This window comes from Erythrolamprus reginae, chromosome 12 (assembly GCF_031021105.1).
Source record: "Erythrolamprus reginae isolate rEryReg1 chromosome 12, rEryReg1.hap1, whole genome shotgun sequence".
In the NCBI taxonomy this organism is placed as follows: Eukaryota; Metazoa; Chordata; class Lepidosauria; order Squamata; family Dipsadidae; genus Erythrolamprus; species Erythrolamprus reginae.
The window spans coordinates 29,564,930-29,575,613 of NC_091961.1; positions in this window are offsets into that span (position 1 = coordinate 29,564,930).

Genomic DNA, 10,684 nt, shown 5'->3' on the forward strand with positions numbered 1-10,684 from the left:
CGTGGCACACTAGTGTGCCGTGAGACATGGTCAGGTGTGCCGCGAAGCTCAGAGAGAAAGAAAGCAAGAGAGAAAGAGAACAAGAGAGAGAAGGAAAACGAGAGAGAAAGAGCAAGAGAGAAAAAGAACAAGAGTGAAAGCAAGAGAGAAAGAGAACAAGAGAAAGAAAGCAAGAGAGAGAAAGAAAGCAAGAGAGAGAAAGAGGGAGGGAAGGAGAGAGAAAGACAGAGGGAGGTAGAGAGGGAGAGAGAAAGCAAAAAAGAGGAAGGAAGAGAAAGGGATGGAGAGAGAAAGAAGGGAGAGAGAAATAGAGCGAAAGGGAGGAAGAGAGAGTGAGAATTTTTTTGTCCAAACTTTTTTTAGCCCCCACCCTCCCCCCGCTCAATGTGCCCCAGGGTATAAAACGTATCAGGAAAGACTTAATGAACTCAATCTGTAGAGTCTGGAGGACAGAAGGAAAAGGGGGGACATGATCGAAACATTTAAATATATTAAAGGGTTAAATAAGGTCCAGGAGGGAAGTGTTTTTAATAGGAAAGTGAACACAAGAACAAGGGGACACAATCTGAGGTTAGTTGGGGGAAAGATCAAAAGCAACATGAGAAAATATTATTTGACTGAAAGAGTAGTAGATCCTTGGAACAAACTTCCAGCAGACGTGGTAGATAAATCCACAGTAACTGAATTTAAACATACCTGGGATAAACATATATCCATCCTAAGATAAAATACAGAAAATAGTATAAGGGCAGACTAGATGGACCATGGGGTCTTTTTCTGCCGTCAGACTTCTATGTTTCTAAATGTAAAAAATGTGCCGCAGCTCAAAAAAGGTTGAAAATCACTGTTCTATCTAGAGGGTCTTTAGGAGGAGACCTTGAGCACAGAGAAAGCTCCAGGTGGCCTCAATGACTCTTTAAAAGGATGCGAATGTGATGTCAAATTGGAAGAACTACCTGTTTGTTAGCCTATGTGATGATTGTCAGAAAAGGCCACAATACTAAGGTCTCCCAGCTGCAGATAAATCATAGCGCATGGTGTGGGTAGCTGCCAAGCCTAGATAAAGTGATGGTAAAGAGTATAAGTTGAAAAAAAGCTTTATTCTCTTGTGCTAATCTAAAATAAGCTTATTGACTAGGTGTGTAATGGAGTAAAGCAATTAATCAACCAGTTTTGCTCTGGATTTCCAGTGGAGGTTTCTCTAATGCTAAAGAGCATTGGGTGTTGTAGTATTACTTGCGTAGATCAAAGGTCATGGTTGGGCAAGCCCAGATATGACACAAGCCCACATGGATGCTCAGTTCACATTGTCTTAGAATGTAGGATTACACGAACTGGAATTGAAATACTGAATCTAAGATGAGCCTTAACATGAGTGGGAATTTCTTGACATGCTCCAAAGAATATATACATACGTAGCCATAGATTAACTGCCCCACGCCCCTAAGAAAATGGATCCTCTGTTTTGGTGACATTCAAATTTCACAGATTTATCTCTGCTTTTGAAATGGATATACTTTTTTTCGCATGGGAATTCCAAGGAAGTTCAAAAGCCTTCAACTTCCTTCAAAAGTCGCGTCGTCAGAACTGGTTCAGAGTCTTAGTGCTAGATCAATACAGTCAGTACTTGACTTGAAATGCATGAATAAGAAGCTTGATTAAATAGAATAAACCTACGGGATTTTGGAAATTTGTTATTTAATTCCGTGTAGATACAAGTAGAAACAACCTTGAGGTGGAGCTTCAAATTACTAAAATACACTGCTCAAAAAAAATAATGGGAACACTTAAACAACACAATATAACTCCAAGTAAATCAAACTTCTGTGAAATCAAACTCCACTTAAAAAGCAACACTGATTGACAGCTAATTTCACATGTTATTCAATGAAAATATTTCATTCATTCAGATCTAGGATGTGAATTATCCTAGATTTGAGTGTTCCCTTTATTTTTTTTGAGCAGTATACAATAATTTAGAGGGACTGGAGGCTAAAACTTAAGAGAGTGGTTGGAATTATGTTTAGTTTAATGAAAAGGACTAGGAGTGACATAGCAGTGTTCCAATATCTCAGGGTCTGAGGCAGTCAAACAATTCTCCAACACACCCAATGGCAGAACAAGCAGAAATGGGTGAAAACTAATTCAGAAGAGAAGCAACCTGCAAAAGAAATTTCCTGAACAATTAAATCAGTGGAACCCCTTTCCTCCAGAAGTTGTAAAGAACGCAACACTGGAAGTTTTAAAGAAGAGGTAGAAAAGCCATTTCTTCAAAATGTTCTAGGGTGGGACTAGAAGACCTCCAAGACCCCTTCCAGCTCTTATACTCCGAGTTTTGAGCAGTTTGTCTGGAATTTGTTTTGTTTTTCCCAGTCTGCCTTCTAAGCCCAAACCATTCTGGGGTGTTAAGACCCCACAACCATTGATTTAGCAACGGACTTGTCATTGCAGCAATGCGGGAGAGGGGGTGGGAGTTAAAAGTCCTCACTCTTGTGACAATTCCATCATTCCCCCAGGGTCCCATAATCAAAATATCGGATGCTTTTGCAATTGGCATATATGACAGTTATACTGAAATCAACACATCCATAACCTTCCTGGCCAGCTTCCAACAATTAATGGGAAAATAAAAGTTGTAAAATCTTGAATGCAACTCACTTCATTATATTGCTTAAGGACTGCAATTCTGTCCCTAATTGTGGGTGGCCATAAGTTGAGGACTCCCTTGTATTGTATAGGCCCACTTCAATTGCTCGGAAAATGAAGGTCTCCAGCGGGTTTAATAATCCAGCTACAACGGTTCCGGCCAAAATGCTGCTTTCGTCCACCAGAGGTCAGCCAGTGTTAATTTATGGAAGGTTTTTCCTAATATTTTTTTTTCAAAAGACACAACTTAAACCTTTTTCCTGCCTCCCTTTTTATAAAGTAAAATGAATCTCTGGGGATTAGCTATGGAGGACCTGAATGGCAACAGGAGGAGGAAGAGATATTTAATCAAATCTCTCTCTCTCTCTCTCTCTCTCTCTCTCTCTCTCTCTCTCTCTCTCTCTCTCTCTCTCTCTCTCTCTCTCTCTCTCTCTGTGTCTCTCACATACACACACACAAACACATTCCCTTCATACTCAACATAAAGTTCTTTAGCCTTTTCTGCAGCCTCCTAATTTTCTGAGTTCAATTACTGTAGATTCCTCGTCTCCAGATACTGGCTGTACTCTACCCAGATGGATTTATTGCACAGAAAACGAATTTGTACATATGGATGTGCCATTCTGCACCTTCAGAATTTAGATTTATATTTAGACAGATGATAGATAGGATGGATGGATGGATGGATGGATGGATGGATGGATGGATGGATGGATAGATAGATAGATAGATAGATAGATAGATGATAGATAGATAGATAGATAGATAGATAGATAGATAGATAGATGATAGATAGATAGATAGATAGATAGATAGATATAGATAGATAGATAGATAGATAGATAGATAGATAGATAGATAGATAGATAGATAGATGATAGATGGATGGATGGATGGATGGATGGATGGATGGATGGATGGATGGATGGATGGATGGATAGATAGATAGATAGATAGATGATAGATGGATGGATGGATGGATGGATAGATAGATAGATAGATAGATAGAAATAGTGTGTGTATATATATATGCACCATACACATACATGCATACATACATACATACATACATATATACATACACACACACACATGTACTGTATGTGTATGTATATGTATACGCACACACTATTTATATGATATATGACTATAACTTTATTGCCTGCATCTTTACGTTTTATATTGTTTTATTTAGTTTCCTAGTATGATTCATGTTGATTCTATCACTATGTTGTACCTTATTGTTTATTAATGTATTTTTATGATGGCTATGACCATGATTTATCATTTATAGTTTTTGTGTACAATGAGAACTTACATACTTAAGACAAATTCCTTGTGTGTCCAGTCACATTTGGCCAATAAAGAATTCTATTCTACTCTATTCCACACTAAGATTAAGATTTATTAGATTTGTATGCCGCCCCTCTCCGAAGACTTGGAGTCCATATGCCATATATTCCATTCTTCATTCCATGTTCTATCCCATTCCATTCTATTTCATATTCCATTCTTCATTTCGAATTCCGTTCCGTTCCATTCTACATTCATTCCATTCTTCTATTATTTATTTATTTATTGGATATGTATGCCGCCCCTCTCCGGAGACTCGGGGCGGCTAACAGCAATAATAAAACAGTGTACAACAATAATCCAATACTAAAAACAATTAAAAACCCATTAATATAAAAACCAAACATACATACAGACATACCATGCATAAAATTGTAAAGGCCTAGGGGGAAAGAGTATCTCAATTCCCCCATGCCTGACGGCAGAGGTGAGTTTTAAGTAGCTTATGAAAGGCAAGGAGGGTGGGGGCAATTCTAATCTCTGGGGGGAGTTGGTTCCAGAGGGCCGGGGCCGCCACAGAGAAGGCTCTTCCCCTGGGTCCCGCCAAGCGGCATTGTTTAGTTGACGGGACCCGGAGAAGATCCACTCTGTGGGACCTAACTGGTCGCTGGGATTTGTGCAGCAGAAGGCGGTCCCTTCTATTCTATTCCATTCCATTCCGCCCCGAGTCCGCAGAGAGGGGCGGCATACAAATCTAAATAATAAATAAATTCTACATTCATTCCATTCTACATTCATTCCATTCTTCTATTCTATTCCATTCCATTCCATTCTATTTCATATTTCATATTCCATTCTTCATTTCGAGTTCTGTTCCATTCAGTTCTACATTCATTCCATTATTCTATTCTATTCCATTCCATTCTAATCCATTCTACTCAAATCGCAGCCAAAAAAAAAAAATCTGACTTCTAATTTCTGCCATTTACCCTGATTTATTAATAAGCAGCCTTTTAATTATCCCATAAAAGTGGGGCTGCAAAAGTGATGGCGAGAAAATAATAAGAATAATAATAATACTTTTATCACTTCGTGCCTTTTCTGGTGCTACTTTGCTTTGGATTGCTTTCCCAACAATCGCTAATTCTATTATTCGGAGTGATTTCCCCATGGGCGGGCAGTTTATTTCTGCCATCAGCACATCCGACGAAATCTTTAAACATGAAATATGAAGCTCGGGAGGGACAAACCCCGCAGCTCGGGCTAACAAGTCACCGCGCTTCCGGAGTTGGCGGCGGAGCGTAATTTTTGAAAGCGAGTGAAGTGAGCCGATCACGTGCCAGGCTATTGTGAGCGTGCATTAATGTCACTTCGACTCGGGTTGCCCACCGACAGCAAATTGACTTGTGCTAATAGTGTGCAGAAAGGAGAGAAGGGAGATGGAAGGGAGAGAAAGAGAGGGAGGGAGGCAGCCCAGGAAGGACTGATGGAGCCAATAAAGGATATTGACTGGCAAACTGGGGTGTCCTGCCCGCCTTTAATTACGCCGGGCCCTCAATGGGAGTGTTTTAATGCAACTTGAGCATCAATTGCATTTCGAAGGCCGAGGGCTGGGCTTTGCAGCCCCGTGGTGCAAATGGCAACGCCCAGGGTGTATGGCCAGTTTGGAGCTCATGGCTATTGATTGCATGGGACTCGGGGCACCTGGCTTATAATTATTTCATTAAGCTGCTTAATGGTTATCAAATATGAGCCCTTGGATTGCTCTGTTGAGGACATATAATCCGTTGAAGGCTACCGCGGGCTGGAGCTTTCCCATAGACCAGTGTATCCCAAACTTCGTCGTACTTTCTAAAATAAAGTACAAACAAACAAACTTCCCTGTTTGTTTGTTTGTTTGTTTGTTTAGTTATTTGGTTTTTAGTTATTTAGTTGTTTAGTTAGTTAGTTAGTTAGTTAGTTAGTTAGTTAGTTAGTTAGTTAGTTAGTTAGTTAGTTAGTTGGTTAGTTCGAGACATAGAAACATAGAAGATTGATGGCAGAAAAAGACCTCATGGTCCATCTAGTCTGCCCTTATACTATTTCTTGTATTTTACCTTAAGGTGGATCTATGTTTATCCCAGGCATGTTTAAATGCAGTTACTGCGGATTTACCAACCACGTCTGCTGGAAGTTTGTTCCAAGCATCCACTACTCTTTCAACAACCTGTTTCCTCCAACCATGGAAGAAGAGGAAGAGGAAGAAAAAGAAGAGGAGGAGGAGGGGAAGGAAGGAGGAGGAGGAAGACAAAGACAAAGAGAAGAAGGAGGAGGAAGAAGGGGAAGGAAGGAGAAGGGGAAGATCTTCAGAAGAAGAAGGAGGAGAAGATGAAGGAGAGGAAGGAGGAGGAGGAAGAAGAAGAAGAAGAGGAAGAAGAAGGAGGAGGAGAGGGAGGAGGAGGAGAAGATGAAGGAGAGGAAGGAGGAGGAAGAAGAAGAAGAGGAAGAAGAAGGAGGAGGAGAGGGAGGAGGAGGAGAAGATGAAGGAGAGGAAGGAGGAGGAAGAAGAAGAGGAAGAAGAAGGAGGAGGAGGAGGAGATGAAGGAGAGGAAGGAGGAGGAAGAAGAAGAGGAAGAAGAGGAAGAAGAGGAAGGAGGAGGAGAAGAAGAGGAAGAAGAAGAAGGAGGAGGTGGAGGAGAAGAAGAAGAAGAGGAAGAAGAGGAAGAAGAAGAGGAAGGAGGAGGAGGAGGAGAAGGAGAAGAAGAAGAATAGGAAGAAGAAGGAGGAGGAAGAGGAGGAGAAGAAGAAGAGGAATAGGAAGAAGAAGGAGGAGGAGGAGAAGAAGAAAAAGAGGAAGAAGAAGAAGAAGAAGAAGAAGAAGAAGAAGAAGAAGAAGAAGAAGAAGAAGAAGAAGAAGAAAGGAGGCATTTGTATTCTGGTTCTGCTTGAGAGCCAGCTTTTGTCACCTTGCTGTTTTTAAAAACCCTGGACACTTGGGAAAGCCACCGCTTTAATTTGAACATACCGGTTCCTGCTTTCCCTTCCTCTTCTACGGCCCCGTCATGCAGCCGAATAGACTTTCTTATCAGTATTCTGGCCGGTCTCCTGACAGACGCTCATTTTCTGTTGCCTCAACCTGTGCTGACCTCATTTTTCAGCCTTGAGCTGGAAGGAGTTGGTCAAAATTAGCTGTATTAGCAGCTCCCGATATCCTCCGTTTATTTGTGAGGCGACAAATATTTCAGCCATTAAGATCCATTCCCTCTCTTATCAGCTTAAATGCACTCACTTACATGCCAAATCACTTCCTAATTTAAAAGCCTGTTTTCTCAAGTCGGTTGGAACGAAGGTGAGGAGGAGGAGAAAATGGAATAAATAAACAAAAAGCCAAACGCTTTCCTTGCTCTACTCTTATGGGCAAACTACTAATCATTTACTCGTAGGTCCGGTCCACAGTAGCTTTCCGCACGGAATAATGCAGCGAGGAAAGGAAGGCCACCGGTGCCTCAGTTTCCTTTCCTGACCAATGCAGTAAGTTCAAAGTTGCTTGTACTTTTTAGCTCTGTGTTTCGGCATTGATCCAGAAGAGTGGGAAATGTAAGATTCAAAGCAGTGGATTCAGGGATGCAAAAAAAATTTACTATCACAGCGACCGATTAAGTCCCACAGAGTTGGCCTTCTCCGGGTCCCATCGGCTAAACAATGTCGGCTAGCGGGGCCCAGGGGAAGAGCCTTCTCAGTGGTGGCCCTGGCCCTCTGGAATCAGCAGCCCCCACCCTCCTCGCCTTCCGTAAAACGCTGAAGACTCACCTGTCGCCAGGCGTGGGGATGATTACCTCCCACCTTCGTTGTTTTTCTGACCTCTGTAGTATGATTAATTGGGTTGAGTGTGTACGGGTGCAGAGTTGTGATTTTACGATATTGATTATGATATATTAATGTTTTTAATTGACTTTTAATATTAGATTTGTAATGTATTGTACTATTGCTATGTTGTGAGCCGCCCTGAGGCTTCGGAGAGGGGCGGCATACAAATCTAATAAATTATTATTATTATTGTTATTATTATTATTGTTGTTGTTGTTGTTGTTATTTTATGGGTGTGGCTTGCCAGCCATGTGACCAGGTGGGAGTGGCCTGATGATCATGAGACCGGGAGGTGACTTAAAGGTCATGTGACTGGCTTAAAGGTGGCCAACTTGACATCACTCACGTCAAGGGTTTGGGTTAGGGTCATTGGTGGGCTACTGGCTGGATGGAGGGAAACACAGTGAGGTATATACTGTATCTCTCTCTATTTATATACAGGATGTAGGCTAGACAACCTGTATGTAAACATAGACATATATAAAATATTTATATGATAGCTAGATTATAAACAGGATAGACAAAAACTGGTCAGTCCTAGAGGAGATCAACCCTGACCACTCTTTAGAAGGCCAGATCCTGAAGAGGAAACTCATTAGTGTTGTGGTTGGCTCTGGCCCAGCTCCTGCCCCAGGGAATGGGGAGGTGGATGCAGGGAAAACTTCAACATGTCACAGGCCTGTATTATTGCCGACAGAATCAGTTCAGAGTTTAGTTTCCTCGGACGAAAAAGAAGGTGGGAGTGACTCAGCAGAGGAGGGCTTGGCACACAGCCAAGGCAGTCAATCTTCCTTATCTTCTATTGCTTCAGATGATGACATTTTGGACCCATGCAAGCGCAGAATTATGCGTAGAAGAGACCAAGTAAGAACATATTACAGGAAATAAGGGAGGCCACATGTGTTTGGGTGGGGCTCCAGTAATTAGGGCTGCTGCTATAAATAGGGCTGCTGCTATAAATAGCAGCATGTGGGTTTGGCCATTGTGGAAGAATATCTGATTGCAGTTCGTCAGGAATCTTGTGTGCTGGACTTTGTTACTTTTTCACTCCTTTGAAACCAAAGCAGAGCAGTGTGTGTGTGTGTGTGTGTGTGTGTGTCTCACTTCGTTGGAAGAAGAAGGGGTGTGAAGTTTCTCCACAGCTGCTGGCTAAGTACTTAATGACTGCTTAAGGGAAATTGTACAGACTACCCGGTTGTTTTGGGACGAGTGCTCTTTGCAATACAAAAAGAGTGCTTAGTTTATTTTGACGTTTGTGATAAGGAACATTGTTTTGAATTGTCAAACGTTTATGTGTCTGCAATTTGTACCCTTGAATTTTCGGGAGGCTCCTACCAGAGAGCCCAGCAGAACAGACGGCAAAAGAAGAAAGGGACGAGAGAGAAGGAGGTGGATAGATGGAGTCACTGAAGTAGTTGGCGTGAGCTTAGATGGACTCCAGAGGATGGGAAGAGGACAGGAAGACCTGGAGAAACATTGTCTATGGAGTTGTGATGTGTTGGACATGACTAACTAACAACAACAACAGGCTAGAGAAGGATACCGGTATATATCCTAGAGACAGAGATAAAGATATACTGTATATTGGAAAAGGACGGGAAAACCAGTTCTGTGGTTTGCTAATAAATTTACATGGATATATCCAGGCAGTCAGTCCCAACTTAAAAGAGATTGTATCTTCTTAAAATAACTGGCACATACTGTTTCTCAACCGTTCCTTATTGCAAACAGCAAATTTAGATTATACCAAATCCTGTACAATTCTTTTGCAATCATTCTTTAATCCAAGCCTTAAAATATGCTTTTTCAATAGAATTTTGTACCTGGAAGTAACTATCCGCTGCATACTTACATGTTCACATCTGTTGCATTAGGCTGAAAAATAAGTAGGAGTAAAGCTGGAGTACCAATTAGGGGGAAAAACAGCTCTTTGTAGCAGAAATAATAATAATAATAATAATAATAGCAGCAGAATTAAACGGTTTAATCCAGAATCTTGGTACATTTTCCCTTAGTATTTACAGTACTTACATGTTTTCCTTTTTAAACCACTTAATGAACATTTCTATAATCTATAGATCTTGCGTGATTTATCTTTACATTCTTATTCCATCACCCAAAGAGGGTAATTTAAAACACACACACACACATACAGCAAACTACATTGTATTTGTTAAGTTTCAGTATTTGGCTTACAAAAACACTAGGACATCAGCCCTTGATGGAGATGTATTGATTTTTGTTCCTTTTCTGAATGCTATAGAAAGGAAAGAGAGAAAAAGGATGCTTCGCCTCTGGTTCCAATTAAAATCACCTGTTAACTTTAAAAAGTCCCTTTTTAAAAGGGGTTTAAAAGATTTTCATTTAATTGATTCCCGTGTAAAATGCCCTTTACAATTACCAATATAAACTAGGAGTTACCTGCTGGGTAAAATCCTATTTGTGATGTTGATCAAGGCCTCTTACCCTTGCCACTTTTCATACTGAGTTTTTAAATTTCTTATTGATAGCTTGCATCTGTCAGCAATGGATATTTTTTTTTTTTGTCTTTGAGCGGCTGGAGGAGTGGGAAGGAAAGAAGGAGAAAAGGGAAAGCTTTTAAAAGATTTGATGGGTCTCTTTTGATTATGGCTGCAAGCCCCCACTAACCCATGAGGGACCTGTAAAGGTAAATTCAACATGAGCAACCCAGGAGATAGATGGGTGGGTGGGTGGGTGGGTGGGTGGGTAGGTAGGTAGGTAGGTAGGTAGATAGATAGATAGATAGATAGATAGATAGATAGATAGATAGATAGATACATAGATACATAGATGATAGATAGATAGATAGACAGACAGACAGACAGACAGACAGACAGATGATAGGTAGATAGATAGATAGATAGATAGATAGATAGAT